This window comes from Sorex araneus, chromosome 5 (assembly GCF_027595985.1).
Source record: "Sorex araneus isolate mSorAra2 chromosome 5, mSorAra2.pri, whole genome shotgun sequence".
NCBI lineage: Eukaryota > Metazoa > Chordata > Mammalia > Eulipotyphla > Soricidae > Sorex > Sorex araneus.
Genome location: NC_073306.1, coordinates 53,770,634 through 53,790,508, shown reverse-complemented (window position 1 = coordinate 53,790,508; position 19,875 = coordinate 53,770,634). Strand labels below are relative to the sequence as shown.

Here is a 19,875-nt window from a genome sequence, read left to right as displayed (position 1 = left end):
GTGTGTGTGTGTTTATTTTTTGCTGGTTCCTTTCATTCATATTCCACATGAGTGAAACTTTCTGGTAATTTTTTTCCTTTTCCCCTCCCTCTCTTTTCCCCTCCCTCCCTTCCTTCCTTCCTTCCTTCCTTCCTTCCTTCCTTCCTTCCTTCCTTCCTTCCTTCCTTCCTTCCTTCCTTCCATCCTTCCTTCCTTCCTTTCTCCCTTCCTTCCTTCCTTCCTTCCTTCCTTCCTTCCATCCTTCCTTCCTTCCTTTCTCCCTTCCTTCCTTCCTTTTTTCCTTCCTTCCTTCCTTCCTTCCTTCCTTCCTTCCTTCCTCCCTTCCTTCCTCCCTTCCTCCTCCCTTCCTTCCTTTCTTCCTTCCTTCCTTCATTCCTCCCTTCCTTCCTCTTTTCCTTCCTCCCTTCCTTCCACCCTCCCCTCCTTCCTCCCTTCCTTCCTTCACTTACCAGTCACCTCCAGCTCCATCCATTTTGTCCCAAATGGCACGTTTCCATCTTCCCAGCAGCAGCATAGTATTCCACTGAGTATACGCGACACAGCTTTTTTATTCAGTCATCTGTCAATGGGCATTTAGGTGGATTCCATGTTTTGCTGTTGCGAATAAAAAGCTGCAAAATCATTTTGCATAAGGTGTGATCACAGAGAAAAGGGAAGAACTGGGCACATTTTTATAATCTCCCACAGCTTCTGTGCATTCTTTCACTCCTTTCCCACTGCCTCTTATCAGAGTCACAGACAACCAGAGCTGGGAACAAAGAGACTTAGGAATCAACTTAGAAATCATCCATTCTAGAGATGGGTAGCCTGAGGCCAGGAAGGAAAGGAGGCTGCCAAGGGTCCCCACCCAGGCTCTTCCCTGGGCTCAGGGAACAGAGCAAACACAGCCCTTCCTGTCCACAGCTACTGGCATCTTCACTACCAGCCCACTGAACTGGCACTTGGCACTTGGCCCCAAACCCTCCGTCCCTCCAGACTGAACGATCCACATTTACATGAGTCACACCCAGCCCTGACATTTGGGTAATTGTCTTCCACACACAAAGGGCCTTCACCCACTGTTCAGGCCCCTTGATCATCCACAAAGGGGGAGGGGAAGGCAGAAACAAGAGTAACAACGCTCTCAGTGTTTATCTAGGGGCATGCGTTGTCCTTGGCCTAAATTCACTCATTGGCTGCTCACACCAGCCAGAGAGGAAGCTATGATGTTACCCCCAAGTCAGAGAAGGGGAAAATGAGGCTCAGTGAAGTGCAGGGGGTTATAACTGGGAGGATAGCACCAAAGTCTCCTTCTGGCCAATATCAAACGGGGGAGGGCCCTGGGTCCCTACCCCCAGGTCCTATCTCACTGAAGGGAACTCTGAGAGGGACCCCTGGACTCTTCATTCATTCTTTCATTTTGAGCGCTGAGGATGGATTTGTGGGTTTGGATTTTGGTTTGGGGGCCACACCAGGGTTTGCTCCCGACTTTGTGCTCAGGGCTCCTTCCTGGCAGTGAGTGCCTGGGGACCATATGCAGTGCTGGGAATATAACCCAAGTTGGCTGCCTTCGAGGCAAACGCCCTAACCTCTGTTCTGTGTCTCTGGCTCTGGGCCCTTCCCTATATATATATTGTTTAATCTCCCCAGAATCCTGGCCTGGATCGAGACTGGGGAGGCCTGCACGGGAGCTGGTGGCCGGGGAGAGGGCTCAGAGCACATACCTAGCCCAGGTTCTGGTTCTGTCCCCAGCACTGCAGGGGTGTGGCCTCCTGAGCACCCCCCAGGTCTGAGCAGCTCTGACTCATCATTCCCGAGCACTGACCCATGGGACTTCATGGCCAAGCTGAGCACCACCAGGAACGGCCCCCTGGCCCCGCGTCCCCCAGTGCCTGGTCCAGTGACAAAATCATAGAAAGTAAAGAGGAGCTGTGCACGACCCCAGTCAATCAGGGTAGCAGGGAGAGGGACGGAGACATAGGAGGAAGAGAGGGGAGGCGGGAGGAGAGCAGGAAGAAGAGCAAAAGAGCTGTGTTCAAGGGGCTCTGCTGCCCAGGTTCAAATCCTGGCCCTGTCATCCAACATCTGTGTGGCTCGGGAGCTGTATTTCTCCTCTCTGACTTCAGTGCTCCACACCATGAAATGAGAGTGATATTGCTAGTCCTTTCCTCTAGAATTCATGGCGATGATTTCAATGAGTTTGCATAATGAGGCCATTCCTGGCACACAGTAAATGCTCAATAAACGTTGGCTATTATGATCATCCAGTGACTTCTGAATAGGCCTGATGTGCTGCTGACTAATAAGTTCCCAGAACTGCCCTAAGGGCTTGGAACCACCCCCCTGAATTCCTGGAGGGAAGAGGGGGCAGCTGTCCTGGGCCCCAACCCCTCCTGCCCCACAACTGGGTCCCACTTTCAGAGACTCTGAGCACAGCACAGAGCACAGTGCCCCACCGCATGCAGGTGCAGACCCGAGCAACACTGAAGCCTCCTCTGACGGGCACAAGGACGACCCACAGCATCTGTGCTCTGGCTCACACACTGTTTGTGTTTATTCCCCGGCCTGGCCTGAGTCTGACTTGCGTGTTCCTCTCCTGGGCTCCCAGGTAGACTGAGACATCTGTGGACCCCAGGTCGGGAGCAGGAAGGATAACCTTTCCTAAGCACACCCCGCTCTTCAGAAGGGTGGAAGAGGAAACACCCCCACCCCCACATCTAGGATGCTAAAAAAAAAAAAGCCTCCAAGCAACAATTTGGCAGCTGTGGTTGCCAGGGAGATGAGGGATGCACGAGGCGCCGCCTCCCGTCTGGCAGAGCCCCTACCTCTGCCCCAGGGGGGCATTCTCTTGGTGTCATCATGGGGGCGAGGGGCCAGAGCGGGGAAACAGGAGCCTGAAGATCACATTCCCCCATTGTCACCCAGTGTCCTTGGAGCAGAGGGCGCAGGCCAGACAATGGGCTGATGGACAATAGGGAGCAGCAGATGGTCTGCCCCCCCCATCCCACCAGCTGGTGCCACTCGGCTTGCCAGGCCGGAGGGTCTGGGTGGGGGCCCAGGATCAGCTGGCGACAGACCCCTGCTTTGCACCTGCCAAGGCAGGGCTTTGCAAAAGAGCCTCGGGCTGGGAATGAAGACCCCTGGGTGATGGAAATTAAGCGGAAGAATAATAAGAGCTCACCCTTACTTGTGTCTAAAATAATTCTGCTCTTCAACGCAAACCCCAACCCCAGCACAGGCAGCCCCCAGCCCGATGTTCCTGTCTCCACCCTGCTCTCTCCTGGACCCCTGTGCCAGAGGGCGATCACCTCTGTGCTGTACCCAAAATACCACCAGGTCTGAGCAAATTCTCCACTTTCACATAGACTGTGCCCACAGTCGCTCACACACCCACATTCCCGCACACCCACTTGCCCTCAGAGTCAGCCCCCCCCCCATTCATTCAGAGCCCCCCACCCCAATCCCTTAAACAGCTTCTCTTGGAGACACTCTCTAATGTGAAATCGACAGCAATTTGGCTCCTTCAAACAGCACTTGCTAAGTGAAATGAGTCAGAAAGAGAGGGACAGACATAGAGGGACTGCACTCATTTGTGGAGTGTAGGGTAGCATCACATGAGGCTAATACCCAAGGACAGTAGTTATGAGGGCCAGGGGGACTGCCCCATAGCTGGAAGACTGCTTCATGAGCGGAGGGGAGAAGGCAGATGGAATAGAGAAGGGATCACTAAGAAAATGATGGCTGGAGGAATCAGCTGGGATGGGAGATGCGTGCTGAAAGTAGATAATGGACCAAACATGATGACCTCTCAGTGTCTGTGTTGCAAGCTATAACGCCCAAAAGTAGAGAGAGAGTATGGGGAATATTGTCTGCCATGGAGGCAGGGGGAAGGAGGGAAAGGGGGGGTATACCTGGGATATTGGTGGTGGGGAATGTGCACTGGTGGAGGGGTGGGTGTTTGATCATCGTGAGATTGTAACCCAAACATGAAAGCTTGTAACTATCTCATGGTGATTCAATAAAATTTAAAATTTTTTTTAAAAAATTTTTTAAAAACCCACTTATCCAACAAATAATAAAAAAACAGCACTTGCCTTGATTTAGAATGACCGATTTTATTTGTTTCTTATTTATAATCTACCTCCCCCTCTGTCTGTGAGCTCTCTGAGCACGGGACTATGCTTGTCTCGTCTCCGTATCTCCCGCACCCACGGTGGTGCCTAGTAGGACTGTAGCACTGTCGTCCTGTTGTTCATCTATTTGCTCAAGCAGGCACCGGTAAAGTCTCCATTGTGATACTTGTTACTGTTTTGGCATATCGAATATGCCACGGGTAGTTTGCCAGGCTTTGCCATGCGGGCAGGATTCTCTCGGTAGCTTGCTGGGCTCTTCGAGAGGGACGGAGGAATCGAACCCGGGTCGGCCACATGCAAGGCCAATGCCCTACCCACTGTGCTATCGCTCCAACCCTAGTAGATGCTTAATAAATGTTTCTTGAATTTCTCAGTCTCCCCAGCCTCTCTCTGCAATAACCTCCCCTTACCAGCAGAAAAACTAACAAGACACCAGAGCCTCATACGGCATTCTAGACCCACCGCAGGGCCAGGAAAGCCTCCTCTGAGCCCCCTGACATCACTCATGGCCCTTCATCCCCTCCACCAGAGATTTCCCCACCCATGCACAGAGCAGTTTCTCTACCCCCGGGTGCCAACAGAAAGAACAGCTCAAGGTCTAGACAGCAGGAGAGTCCAAACCCTCACTCTAACCTCCCTGCCTTCCCATTCAAGCACTGTCTTTGTAGCAAGGAAGGAAAAAGTTTGAGGGATCAGTAACCCCAATATTTGCCAAGCATGCACTGAAATGAACATCTGGGTCAGGATCCTCCATCTGTCCTGTTCTTCCCAATGTCATCTGTGTTCTGCAAGGGACCCTGTATGCACCTCGCCACAGGTCTGACGCACAGCTTCCTTGGGCTTCGAGACGCATGCATGAGAAAAATATCACAGCACCAGGAGGATGGCCTGGGACAGGGGGTCCTGCCCACACACACCCTCCAGAAGCAATTTCAGAGCCTTTGGGGCTGGAAATGGGGAGGTCTTGGAAGTACTGTCCGTAGGTGCGACTGTAGGGTGGACATGTTGCTGAGGACAACTCATCCCACAAACACGGGTCCCAAGGAAACCTTCTAAAATCCCAGGCAGGCGCCCCAGTTGCCTGGTCTAAGGACTCTATGATTTTGGAGCCAGAACTCAAGAGGTTTCAAACACCAAGTTAGAGAGCTTGACTTCCTCTTTGGTGGAAATGAAGATCCATTAATGAGTTTGGGGAAACAGGAGAACCACGAGCAGATCTGGATCAGGGAAAGATTCATTTGAAGCATATTTCAAGTACCTGGTACTCTGCCTCAGGGACCAAGCCAGGAGCTGGGTGGTTCCAATGTGACTGGCAAGAAACTTCCTGTGTGAGATGGCGAGGTGGGGAGCAGGGGGAAGGAAGCTCCCACAGGCCAGCTCAGTGCTGGGCATCTTCCAGACTCGCCCGTCGCTAGTCCCACTCCCGTCACTAGCACCACCTCAGCCTGTGAGGGAGCGGCCCTCTCTCCCATTGTAAAGAACACAGCCTGGCTCCGAGGGGCAGCATGAGTCAGGAAGGGGCCGAGCTTGATTGGAAGGGGGTTTCATTCCAAACCCTGGGTTGTTCTGCTTCCACCCTCCCCCCCCCAAAAAAAGAGGGCTATCCTGTGCTGCAGGAGTGAGATTTGAAGGGAATGTTCCTTAGGAAAAGCAGCTGGATACCCCTGGGACCAGGTCACCCGAGCCCAGTCAGCTAGAGCAGACATCACCTGCCTCTTTTAGCAAGAATTAAAAACTGCAAAGCAATTGATTCCCTTGAGAACAGCCACTGCAGCCTTCCCTTCGATTTCATCACTCTTGCCTCCTGCTGGCCTCTTCCCAGGGGGATTTTCCATCATCCACTCAGAAAAGCTAGAAGGGGGCCAGGGAAGGTGGGGGGCGGGGGGAGGTGTTTCCTCTGCAGAAAGCATGGTGCTTTGTATTCTTCGGAGAGTAGAACCAAAGGTAATGCCCCCCTCCCCCCTCAAGAAGGTTCTCCAGGACTTACTCCTGTGGAAATTCAGGTCAAAGCATCAAGCATCTTTTCCAAAGCCCACAGGGCCTGGGTATGTGTCTGTGTGATCGCTGCTGTGTATGGGACTGTGTGCTGGTGTTTGGGTGTTTGTCTACATGTCTGTGTGTTCTGTGTATGGGTGTGCACATGTCTGTATGTCTGTCCTTATGTGTGCCTCTGTGAGTAGGCATCTGCATGTTGGGGGAGCAGTTACTGATGTGTGAGCTTGTGTATGGATTTATCTTTGCGTGGGTCTGTGTGGGTCTGTGTGAGACTGTGTGAGAAGGGGAGCATCTACCAACTTACGAGAGGTGGCCATGCACCATGGAGTCCTGGATTCTAGGCCTCTTGCTGTGGCTCGGGGGTTGTGGGTTTCCTTGCCAAGTTGCCTTGCTCCATGCGTGTCCTTCCCTCTCCTGTGAAATCAGGAGTGCCGAGTTGAGGTGGGAGCTGACTCAACAATGAATGGAGCGTGTCCACTGTCCCAGGAGCAAACCAAGTGTGTAACATCAGGTAGGTTTTCCTGTTCTTTGGGCCCTTCCCTCCTCCTTCTTTCACTCACCCATTGTGCCTGGGTGCCATCAATTCTGTAACTATTTCTCAAGCCCCCACATGTGCCAGCACTCCAGGTCGAGGTCCTCAGTTCCCTTTCTCAGAGGTTCTGAAGCCAGACCAGAATAGGACTAGTGCAAGTTTGCAGTGACGCATTCTGTGTCCCTCCTGTACCCTCTGAGCTGAGGCTCAAGGCACGTCCTTTCCTGCGCTGTGTCCACCTCCTCCTCTGGGCAGGGCACAGATTATGCCAACCCTGTCTGGGCCTTGGAAGGATGGCTTGGAAGCTGCCTGGAGAGGCCTCACCATGTGGACTCACCCACCAGCCCTGCTCTACTGATTCACAGCCAAGCAGCTAAAGTTCATGGACACACCAGTCCCCACTGCCGAAGACTCTGGGTCACCCTTGGAAGCAGGGGTGGGGGCAGGTGCCTGCCCTGGCAGACTTGCAGCCGAGCCTACACCCCACCACTGCAGCCATGACAAGTGCTCACCTCCAGGGCTTCACTCGCACTCTCTGACGAGACACCAAACGGGGGAAAATTTCAGGTATCCTGGTACCCAGGCTGAGAACTCTGGGGTCTTCTCAGAGTGGGGCCGGGCAGGCAGTCTCCCCTCACCACCACCTCCCTCCACTTCTGGAAGGCCTGGCAGGCACGCCCACCTCCCACAGCTGCTGTCATGTCAACTCATTGATCCATACCATAGATCCGAAGTCTCTACCACTCCAAATTTCTCCATACTGAAATTTCAGTAGGAGCAGACCAAAGAAGACGGCAAACTGACATCAAGGCCAACTAACCTCAATAAACAATAACACAGAAGGTTCGATGAGCAACGAACAGCTTAGCAAATCCTTAAACAGGGACTTAAACAATTTTCACATTTAAAAAATTGGTTTTTTAAAAACCTACTGATTTTAATATAGGAGCTTTTGTTATCTAATCCACTTCAACTCTAGAATAGTACCAAAAGTTGTGGGTTTTGTCTACATTTAGAATAAATACAGGGGCTGGAGCGATAGCATAGGGGGTAAGGTGTTTGCCTTGCCCACGGCCAACCCGGGTTTGATTCCCAGCATCCCATATGGTCCCCCAAGCACTGCCAGGACTAATTCCTGAGTGCATAAGCCAGGAGTAACCCCTGTGCATCACTGGGCATGACCCAAAAAAGCAAAAATAAATAAAGAAATAAATAAAGAAATAAAATATATAAATAATAATAGTAAAGTTCCTATTTTTTTAAAAAAAGAAAGAAAAGAAAACTGCATGGAAAGCCCCTTTTGTCACAAACGCTGCACAACAGGAGTGACCGTGGATGTGAGGACCAGTGCTGCCCCCAGAGAGCAAAGCTCCAGAGCCCCAGCTGGCAGGCACCCTAGACTCTAAGTGAAGAAGCTGGTGGGGTTCATGAGCGCTCACCGCCCCCCAGCTCCTTTGGGCATCCTGTGGGATGTTCTGTGGTGACTTAGGATAGAGGCTTCCTGACTGTGTGCCCACCTGGCGCAAGTGATGCTTTCTCTGGGTCTCTGTGTTCTTCCTGACCTAAGAACACTCTCCCGCTGGGCTGCTCCCAGTTCGCAGAGATTTCTGATTAATTAACCTCTGCAAACTTGACAGCAGAGCCAGCCAGCAGTGCCACTCCAGGGAGCATCGTGGCCTCTCCCAGCAGGGTACCACAACACCCCTTTGCCAGGTTCCTCCCTCCAAACAGTGCTCCCCAACCTGTCATCCTAGGGTGGTGTGGGGTGGGGTGGGGGCCCCACAATGGTCTAGAAAGTCATGAAGTCTTTCTAGAAAGAAACTTCTAGGCTTTTTAGAACTGAGTCAAGTCCTAAAAAATGATCAAATCAAGTCCTTGTGAGGCTGAAAAAGGGCGTGGGAGACTCACAGGCTATTGCTCACAGGCTATTTCCCGGTGGAGAGAGCTTGTGAAAAGATCCAAAGAGCAGGAAAAGGGCTGGTCCCTTGGAGGAACTACAAGTCACTCAGGTGACAAGAAAGGAGTGGGGTGGAGCCCTAGAGGTGCACTTGGACATAAACCAAGCCAGATTTTAGAGGCTCTGTGGGCAAGCCAGGACTTAGAACAATCCGGGAGCCTAGATCAGATACCAGGATCAGGAATCCTGGTCCTTAGTGGAAGGGAAAGGAGGGACAGGGAGAGGAGATTAGGATGGGGTGGGAAGGTCAGGTTACTGAGGGGGCTTGGTAGAAGTCAGCTTCATACATCGTCCACTGCAGGAAAGCGAAGGGTCTGGGCTCTGGAGTCAGTCACTAGCTTTAAAAGTCACTCTGGTCTCGTCAAGCCCATGTTGTCCCTTAAACACGTCTCTACGTTTCTTTGCTTGTCGTTCCCATTCTGGAGAGGACTCTGTTCTCTCTTGAACACATATTTTTCCCTCTTTTCCTCATTTCACTAAGATCTATCTTGCTTCACTACATAAACAAAAATAAATAAATAAATCTCAGTCTGCCAATAACCAGCTATGGGACTTTGGGCATGTCACTAAAACAGTCCCATCTCACTTTCCTCATTTAAACTATGAAGATTAGAGTCCCACTTCATGTAGTCTGTGGGGATTTTAGTTTCATCTGAATAATTAATGAACGGGCTACATTTAGCACAGTGCTTAGAATAAAGTGAACACTGGGTAAAGAATTAAGTACTTTTGTTCCTCCCATTGGGCATCATTTGCACAACTCTCTGTGCTTTTGAAAGATGAATGGTTGGTTGCATGAACATTGGGCGGAGAGGTAGATGGATAGATGGATGATTACATGAACGAATTATTGTAGAGATGGATGGACCATGGATGGCAGAACAGACCTTTGCTTGTTAAATGAATGACGAGATGTTGGATACATGGGTGAATGATGGATGAACGGCTGACTGAATGAGTGGATGGATACATCATGGAAGTTAAAATGGATGTCTACTTGTTAGACGGATGAATGGGATTTGGAGAGAGAGATGGATGACAGATGGATGGATAGATGGATTGTCAGTGGTTGGATAGATGTTGCTTGTTGGATAGATGATTAGATGATTGGAAGCGATATTGAGATGTCTATTATAGTTCCTCTCTTCTGAGCTCACCATTCAATAGAACAACAAGATATGAAAACAATCTATTACAAGGGAAAAACGCAGAGACTCCAGCCCCAGAACACCGGGCGAGCAGGAGCTAGAGTTAGCCTGTCAGAAGGAAAGAAGATGGAGAATGAAGGTAGGTCCTGCCCATAAGAAATTCACAATCTAATTAAATAATTAGCCACCTCAGAATCTTTTTGAAAGTGAGCCCTGTCTAACTAAACTTGTAAACAGAACAGTTAAGTAAACAAGGTGCTCTTTAAAAAGGCCGTGAGATTTCTATGTTCATTGCAGCACTGTTTACAATAGCCACAATCTGGAAAAAAGTGCCCAAAGAGTGCCCAAAAACAGATGACTGGTTAAAGAAACTCTGGTACATCTACACAATGGAATACTATGTAGCTGTCAGAAAACATGAAGTCATAAAATTTGCATATAACTGGATCAACATGGAAAGTATCATGTTGAGTGAAATGAGTCAGAAAGTAAGAGACAGACATAGAAAGATTGCACTCATATGTGGAATATAAAGTAGCTGAGAGATACAAGCTTGCAATGATGCAATTTCTGGCAGATATTTCTCTGGACTTAGTTACTAAAATACAGAAATCCAAAACCGTGCGGCCACTAGTGTGGCTGCTCGACCTCATATCTCTTCATTCTCAGCAATGGAAAACAAATTATCAAATGCTTCCTTTTCAGCAGGTCTGACTTTAGGGGGGAGAAACTCCAAACAATAATAGTGAGTTTTTTGTTGAAATTTTGAATGTAATCAAAGTAAAGTGAAATTTATCAGTTACACAGGCGGGGTGGGGGGGCCAGGGAGGTGGGGGATGGGTAGAAGGTATACTGTGATTCTTGGTGGTGGAATATGTGCACTGGTGAAGGGATGGGTGTTCGAGCACTGTATAACTGAGACTTAAACCTGAAAGCTTTGTAACTTTCCACATGGTGATTCAATAAAAGAATAAATTTTTAAAAAATAAAAAAATAAAATAAAGCAGCCATGAGTTCAAATGTGTAAGTCCTGATTCAAAACGTTGTTTTCTCCTTGGAGCAACCTCAGAGTTAATTCTCCAAATTTGCCAGAACACACCCATTTCTTTGTCCCTGCTGCTCAGCCACACCTCCTCCTACGCCTCTGTGATAGGAAAATGAATCGACAAAGCCCTCTCCCCAGGTATGCTGTCAGCTGGCGGTTACCAGCTGAAATAGCCCGATCCCAGCCACTGGAGCCCGGTGCCCCTCCCCAGAAGGGGCAATCAGATCAGGTCCAAATGTCCAGCAGGGGGAATGGAGTGATAGCACAGCGGGGAGGGCGTTTGCCTTGCACGTGGTCAACCCAGGTTCGAATCCCAGCATCCCATATGGTCCCCTGAGCACCGCCAGGAGTAATTTCTGAGTGCATGAACCAGGAGTAACCCCTGTGCATCGCCGGGTGTGACCCAAAAAGAAAAAGAAAAAAAAATGTCCAGCAGGACTATATGTCCATGAGCCTGGGCTGCTTTAGCCTTCCCATTCACCATTCAGCTTTTGGTCTTACATGGGAAATTACTCATGGCATGAAATTAGAAGATTACCTAAGCAAGAGCCTTGCCTGTGCTAGCTCTAGGGCAGCCCCAGATCTGCTCCTGGCCATAATGTGACCTCAGGAAAGGAACCTCTTATTTCCTGGGTGTCCATCACAGGAAAAGGGTAATGATGTGTAAGTTCCAGCTCCATTATCATCTTTTTATGTGTAGGTTTCAAGTAAAGGGGATTCCAATGGCCTCGGGCAAGTCACTTTCCCTCTCTCTGCAAGCTTCTTTTTGCCCTTCGCCTGGAAAGGGGGCAGCGGTCTGCCAAGTTCATGGTGCTGCCTGGGGTGCAAATGAACCCCATGCCTGTGGAGATGGCCCCGGGGCCCTAAGGAGAGTGGCTTTCTGGACACACAGAAGCTGAGGGGAGGAAGAAACAAAGGCTGGGGGCAGCCACAGAAAGGAGGGTTCCGTCACTCAGACTCTGAACATCAAGGTCCTTGGGTGGGAGGAGCGTTTGATTTCTGTCCTACGTCCGTAGGGGTCCTGGGACTGCAGCCAGGCTCCCCCCCCAGAGCACTGCCGCCATGGGCCCTGTGCAGGCACCTCCATTCCGGGCTCTGCAGGCCAGAAGTGGTCAGGATCCATCTCTTCTCCCAGCAGCATCCCCGGCGGCTGCAGACAGGGCAGGCGGCTGAAACAATGGCGTTACTTCAGCAGCTGGGGAGTGGGTGGCTGGCGGAGGTGTTGTTTTCCACTGTGCCATGGGGACGCAGCAGCAGGAGGCTCACAGGCTGCTGCCAGGGACGGGTACAGGGAGAGGGGCTGTGTGGGGTCTCCCAGCAAGTGGCCGTGGTCCTCCACACTCAGCCTCCACAGAAGGGGGCGTTACCTCCTACTTTCCTGCGAGGGCTGCCTGTGCCCTGCAGGGAGGGCTCCAGGTGAGAGGGTCCGAGCTCAGGGTTCTGTGTTCAAACCCACACTGCTGGGCTGAGGGGTCAGCCAGACAATGGCCTGACCCTGAGCCTTCCCGCTAGGGATGTTGGGTGGATGGGCTGAGATGGGGCAGGCCAAGGGTGGCCTCTCAGGAAAAGCTGAGGACAGAGAACTTTCTAAGAGGGGAGTTTGGGTAGGGTCCTGGGGACTGGGTGCAGAGGCCACACGGGGCAGAGGGAAAAGTCAGCACGCTCCCTGGTAGCACAATGGGGAGCTCTGAGCAGAGAGCCCCCTGATTCTCCCACTGAGGGGAGGGGCCCAGAGCAAGACGTGAGCTCGACTTAAGCGCAATTTTGTTTTATTGAATTTTATTTATTTATTTACTTATTTTGGTCTTTTGGGTTACACACCCAGTGGTGCTCAGGGTTCACTCCTGGCTCTGTGCCCAGGGATCATTCCTGGTAGTGCTCAGGGCACCACATGGGGTACCAGGGATCAAAAATGGGTCAGCCACATGAAAGGTAAGCACCCTACCGGCTGTACTCTCACTCTGGCTCCGGGCTTAAGTGCAATTTTGAGGAAGGGCTGCCCAGTGAGCTTTCACAGCTACACTCCTAGAAATTGGGAGGGGGGGCAAGGGCCCTGAAGTGGGACCTCAACAGCACACTGGGACAATCACTGAAAGGACTTAGGACTTTGGGTCTGGGAAGATAGCTCAAGTGGTAGCGCACATGCCCACTAGCTAGAAGGCACCTCACGGGCCCCGGCATCAGCAGGTATGGTGCTGGCAGCCCGCAGCACGGGTGTCACTGAGCACTGCACTATTGGCTGCCCATCAGTGGGCATGGCCCCAGAGCCTCCAGCACTGCTGGAAGCGGCCCTACATAAGGGGGTTCTAAGACTCAGGAAAGAATTGCTATTGATATTATCATCACCGCCACCACTATTAACATCGCCGCCATCTTCATCAAGATCATAACCATCATCGCCCTCACCACCATTATTACCCCTCATCATCACTACCACCATCACTATCATCACTAATATCACCACTACCACCATCAGTACCACCATTACCACCACCATCAGTACCACCACCACCACTACCACCATCAGTACCACCATTATCACCATCACCATCATCACCACCACCACCATCAGTACCACCATGATCACCACCATCACCACCATCACTACCACCATCAGTACCACCATTATCACCATCACCACCATCATCACTATCACCATCATCACCACCACCACCATCAGTACCACCATGATCACCACCATCACCACATCACTACCACCATCAGTACCACCACCATCAGTACCACTATCATCATCACTACCACAATCACCACCACCACCACCATCAGTACCACCATGATCACCATCACCATCAGTACCACCACCTTCACCACCATCATCACCACCCCCACCATCATCACTATCACTATCATCACCACCACCACCATCACCACCACCACCATCAGTACACCATCACCACCACCACCATCAGTACCACCACCACCATCAGTACCACCACCATCACCACCATCATCACCACCCCCACCATCATCACTATCATCACCACCACCACCATCACCACCACCACCATCAGTACCACCATCACCACCACCACCATCAGTACCACAACCACCACCACCATCATCATTATCACCTCCACCACCATTAGCATCAGTACCACTGCAATATTATTTTTTGTTTAATCCACCCTGGAGAGTGAATGTTTTTAAAATCATTTTACAAATCAAGAAACGGAGGTTCTAAAGTGTTCCTGACTTACCCAAAGATGCTGTCTCTGCATGGCAAAGCCAATACTAAAAGATCAGAAATCTCATTCTAATGTCCTTGACTCTTTACTCCAGAGCTAAGTGGAGTCTGCCCTGCAGCCCGCTTCCTCTCAGCACTGGGTAGCTGGCCCCTGCCTCTTTTGTGGAGGGGAGCTCACGCCCACCAGGGAGGCCAAGTCCGTGCAGACCCTCGCCCGTGGAGCCCTGGACCCCCACTGAAGAGGTCTGACTCCCAACCAGAACTGCCACCTCAGGGTGAGCGTAGAGGGAATCCCCAGGGGTGGGGTCTGATGAGAGCTGAGTCTGAGATGGACACCCCCCCATCCTGGCTTTCCAGAGATTGCTGCTTAGAGTCCTCCGAGGCCCCCACAACCCCAGCAGGAAATCTGAACTCCCCACCCACTGCCCTCCCACCCCAGGCCTCCTTCCCCTCTCCCCGCTGATTCAAGGCCCCTTCAGACCCTGCTCACTGTCACTCTGCACCTCTGCATGGTTTCCTTCCTCTTCCTGGGGCTCCCTTCCCTCCTCTCCAAGGAAGCCCTTATGCCCCCATCGGGTGCCAGTTACTGACCTCCAGAGCCCGAGCCTTTCTGCAGGGCTCCTGGGCCCTGAGCTTGTCTCTCCCTCGCCACACTGGAGGTCCTGGGAGGTCAGGGCCTGCGCTCAGCCCCTGGGACCAGTACAGCATTTTGAGTAAATGAGTGATGAATGAATGATGTGATGAAGGAGAGTCACTTTAACCAGCCCCTTATAGATAACTCTCGTGGGTCCTAGTGAAGTACACTGGGTAGGGTGCTTGCCTTGCGTTGCAGTCAATCCAGGTTGATTCTCCAGCACCTCATAAGGTCCCCCACGTGCACCAGGAGTCACTTCTGAGTGACTTCTGAGTCACCGCAGGCTGTGATCCACCCAAAATTGCCAAACAAACCCCACCAAAAAAGAGATAACTCTCCAAAAGAAGAGAACCCTGACCTCAAAGCCCAAAACCCCAATCTTGTCCTGGTCTCTCCTTTTTGCTCCTCAACCCTCCCCAACCTGATACCCGTCCTCCACAATCCACCTCAGTGAGTTCCAGACTAGTTCTCAGAGAAGCTGCCTCAAATCATAGAAACTGAACCCAGAGAGGGTGTGTGAACTGCCTGAGATCACACAGCAAGCTGTGGCCGAGTCACGCTGTCCACCTTTTCCCCACTGTCCCCAAGTATTCACTGAGTCTTTTTTAACTTGTGCTCGACTGTCAGCCCCTTGGCATGGGGCAACAAGTGGAAGACACTCCTTTTCCCCTGTCTCTGGTATCTGGAGGTCCCACGGCCTCCCCACAACCCTCCTCTCCCTCAGCCCCTCCCCTTGCCTCCTGGTGCCTCTCTGGCCCCCAGCGTCTGCAGGGCGGCGTGTGGGAGGTTGGCACTGGGGAGGCTGCAGGTTGGAAATAAATTCTAATCAAACACAGAATCATTCCATCTTTCCCTCTGCTCTGAGGCCAGCATTTTCGCTGGGTATTACTCATCTGTTGGGAGAGAAATCTCCTGAGGCTTCTCCAGGCCAGAGGGGAACTTGCAGGGTTGGCAGGATTAAAAAAAAGAAAAAAAAATTCTTCTTTTTACCCCCAGGCTGGTTCTTGCTTTATTATCTTCTCCCTCTGCCTCTCATTATGGCAGGTCTTTTAGGAGACAGATTTCATTTGGTCCTTCTCTCCCCATCTTTAAAGGCACAGGCAGGAGGTGGGGGGTGGTGATGTTGCAGGGGTGAAGGGTAGGGGTGGGAAGAGGCAGGGGGGTGCTGGCAGCTGATGGAGCCCAAAGGCTACAGCCTGCCAGGTGGCGACTACTGCCGTCTGCATGCTGGAGCAGGAGCACAAGGGGGTGCAGAGGAGGAGGGCTTCTCACAGCTTCTCATAGGTCAGGGGTCTCTAGAGGGGAGGTCCTCAGGAAAAGGACAGACTGTCGGGGCAGCCAGGGCGCAGGAGCAGGCAAACTGTCCCTGAGAACGTTGAACACCTCCGTATCCTCCTCTAAAGCCCCTCTCTGTCCCTCAGGGGGACCTCATCCCTCTTCCCCTCACGGCTGACACTGCAGTTCTGGCTGCCCATCCTCATCTTCCTTACAGACCACAGGGCAACCCCACATCAGGCCCCTCCTCCCAGTCTGCCCCATTTCCCAAACCTGCCAGCCCCATTTCTATCCAGCCCCACGAATGAGCTATCATAAGCGTAAATCAGGGCCCGTCCAGCCCCCAGAGACCAGGATGGAATCCAGCCAGGGCTGGCCCCATGGCAGCTTCTTCTACACCCTCAGACTCCTCTAGGCTCTACCCCTGTTGCCAGGCCCCAGCCACTTGGCCCCCTCCTGCCCCCTCACACAAGCAAAGCTCTTGCAAATGCCCTCTTGCTTTCCCCACCTACCTGAGGTAAAGCAGGCCCTGGTCCCATCTCTCTGGGCCATGTTATCCCACTTCATCCCAGGCACCCCTTGTACTATGCCAGGGTAGCCAAGATCCACTGACTTCTCCCCAAGTTTCCTGCCCTGGGTGGGGCTGGGGGTGGGGGAGGGGAACAAGGTATCTTACATAAGATCCGGAAGTGAAGAGCTTCATTCAGCTGTCAAGGTGGGGCCAGCGGGGACCCTGGTCACTCACATGCCACCTGCCTGGTTCACCAGGGTGGCACCTGACCCTATGATTCCCCCAATGCCAGTAGCACCCCTCTGCCACCTCTCATGGTCCTGAGCTAGCATGGGTACAGCACAGGGAGATGGAGGGACAGACAGACAGGGCTTGTCTTTGCTTGTCCATACCCAGCCTTCAGCCAGCTGCAGGGGCTCAGGCCAGAGCCCACTTCAGAGCCAACACGTGCACGGAGGCTCCAGGAGTCCCTGGCCCTGACCAAGGGCCCACCCCTAGAATCACAGTGTGGCTTTCGTCCGTTCCTGATGGTGGGGCTTCTCTGCATGGCGCCCCACAGGTCCTGTCTCCATGTCACACTCATCTTTGCGGTGGAAGGAGACAATCCAGGGGAGGGCGGTCTATAATGGTCACACGCTCCTGGGCTCCGGCTACAGAACTGAGGTTTCCAAGCCGGGAGTCGGAGGTCAGGGGGGAGGCCTTGAGGGAGGGGGCGGAGCAGACTAGACTAGAAGCGTCACAAGGACAGTGGGAGGGGGGGTGTGGGCACACTGATGAAAGTGTGTCTTCGTACACCAAGGGCATAAACATGAGCACTACTGTAACCCTGTTACCTAAACTACAATTAAAAAGAAGAAAATTCGCTCCGTGACAATCTTCTCCCTATCGTTCCTCCCATCAGAGCTGGGAGAACCCTTCAGGGCAAGGGCCTATGTCTTCCCAGTGTAGCTTCACCCTAGAGTAGAAGCTGGCACAGAGCCCGTGGACTTGAAAATGGAGAGAGTGAGGTAGACGTGAAAAGATGTGACCAGCATCTCTTTCGTGCCCACGTGGTCACACAGCCAGCATAGGCAGCACGCTCAAGACACCTTCTCAGACCCCAGCCTACCTGAAGGGTCTCCAACCCTGAGAGTTCCCAGTCTCTCATTCCCCATCTCCGACAGAGCCTGGCCATGCCCCCCCACCCAACTTCCCTGCACAACTCCCGGGTCCCTAAGTGCCAGTTCCCTCCTCACGGCCACAAGGCCTCCCTAGCCAAGCTGGGCAATGCTCAGATGACTCTCCTCTGACACCACGAACCATCCCCCTTTCTTCAAGCTTTCAACTCATCTAGTTTTGCTTTCATTTCTCAGCATCTCCCCAGCCTTTCCATTGATGCCTCTTAGACTTGGCTTGTCTCTGTGGAACCCCAGCCTAGACAATAATAACAATCCCTCCCATCATTTGAGCCCTTATCTCCAAAATTATAGCCTCAAATCTCCATCCCCCAAGATATTGCAAGAAAGCTCCTGGCTTCTCCACTTCCTGGGAGACCTTTGATGTTTGATATATTTAGGCCCGGAAGCTTTGATGTGGGTATTTTTATGATCAAGTACAATTCCTGAGCCCCAGCTCTGATTCTGAGCCTACTGAACTGCGTATACAGGCCCTTGAAATCAGTTTCCAGACATGTCCAAGGTCTGCACCAGTCACCAAGGGATCCCCTTGCCCAGGACACAGTCAGACGTAATAAACGTGAGCATGGGTAAGTTCATGCAGCGTGGGGATGGGTAAGTGCTGATTTAATTTGAAATCCAAGGAAAGGAGTTGAAATGGTTGGTGGGAAGCAAAGGCACGAGTCTAAAGAAGGAACACGGAAATGCCTGGGGGGTAGAGGACGCGAATCCCCAAGGGAGAAAGGGAGAGTGGACAGCCGGCAACAGTAACTGAGAGCCTGAGGGACAGTGCAGTGAGTGAAATCCTCACCCCACCCCCACCCCAGTTTGTAAGGTTTCCTGAAAGTACCAGAGTAATTTGACCCAGAGGAGGACAATCAGCATCAACCTTCCTGAAGTCACATGCCACAACCCAAACATCACGGTAGGGACAGCTGCTGCCCCAGGGACCTCAGTCCACTCGAATGTCCGAGTCTTGGACTACTGCAGGAGGAGGAACCATTCAGAGCACTGAATCATCTAGAGCTTCTGGAATGACTCTCAACTAATACAGGGCTTGACCCTGGTTTGGGATGACCCTTTGTACCTTATCCAGTATTATCTCCATTAAACAGATGAGAAAAGTGAGGCTCAGTGATACTAAAAGACTTAGCCGAGCTAAAAAAGAGATTTGGTGAGATTTGAACCCAAGACTCCTGTGTGGAGGGGACCATTCCCCTCCCCAACCCCAACATGCTGACTTTTGAAATAAGCTGAAATTCTAGACCTGGTTGAAATTCACAGTAAAGGTGTACATGTTCGATAAGGCATATATATTTGATGGACATAGTCAGTACTCAACATGCATAACTGCACACAGTAGGTGCTGAATAATGCACAATTAGTGTTCACAAGAGGGGGCTTCATAGCGCACAGTATAAGCACTCCAATTGCACAGTGCTGGTGACAAATGTTGCCAGGGAGGATATCATGGGAACATGTTAGTGTCCATTTTCACAAGCTGGATTATCAACCTAATTAGTTATCATCTAGCGAGAATCAGAGCTCTGGAGTCAAGTGCATCAGGTAGCGGGGTAGAGATGGAGTCAGAAGACAGTGAAGAATAGGCTTGGGAGGGCAGCAGGGAAGAGAAAAGGGAGCAGGGAAAGAGGGCCAGGATGCCAGGAACAAGGAGACATGACAGGGACCAGGCCAAGGTGTATAGGTCAGCTTTGCCTATGATCCCTCCTGACCATGGGCTCACGACTGGTCAAGAGAATCTCAGTGGTGGGGATGGCAGGAAGGTGGACATGATGCAGCCTCTCCTAAGGCTCCAGTGGGAAGGCTGCTTACTCCTCTCCATACCCACTGAAACTTGGGTCTGCCCCATCATCTCAGTGTACAGTCACGATTCACCCTCTCTCCGATCACCATGGGATTTCACATCAGGCAAATATTTAATCTGGGGGCTGGAGCAATAGCACAGCGGGTAGGGCGTTTGCCTTGCATGCAGCCGACCCGGGTTCGATTCCCAGCATCCCATATGGTCCCCTGAGCACTGCCAGGGGTAATTCCTGAGTGCAGAGCCAGGAGTAACCCCTGTGCATCGCCGGGTGTGATCCAAAAAGCAAATATATATATATATGTGTGTGTGTGTGTATACATATATATATATATATTTAATCTGATGTCCACTATTATACCGATTCATGATGGATGGACAAATAGATGGATGGAAAATGGGATGATGAGCAGGTAAGTGGATGAGAAATAGGAAGAGTAAATAAATAAGAGATGATACAATGATGCAATGATGGTTCTCAAGGT

At 51.6% G+C, this 19,875-nt stretch overlaps 1 long non-coding RNA gene across 6 annotated transcripts in view; it reads right to left on the bottom strand.

Annotated features, from left to right (window-relative positions):
- Positions 1-19,875, bottom strand: part of LOC129405126 (uncharacterized) — a 37,408-nt gene that overhangs the window by 5,318 nt on the left and 12,215 nt on the right. For 4 of the 6 annotated variants that reach the window (XR_008630347.1, XR_008630350.1, XR_008630346.1 and 1 more), the window contains exon 2: positions 450-611. This is a non-coding gene — a long non-coding RNA (uncharacterized LOC129405126). Of the gene's footprint in view, positions 1-449; positions 612-6,411; positions 6,522-19,875 lie in introns of all 6 variants that reach the window. The other 2 variants (XR_008630348.1, XR_008630351.1) reach the window with 2 other exon arrangements.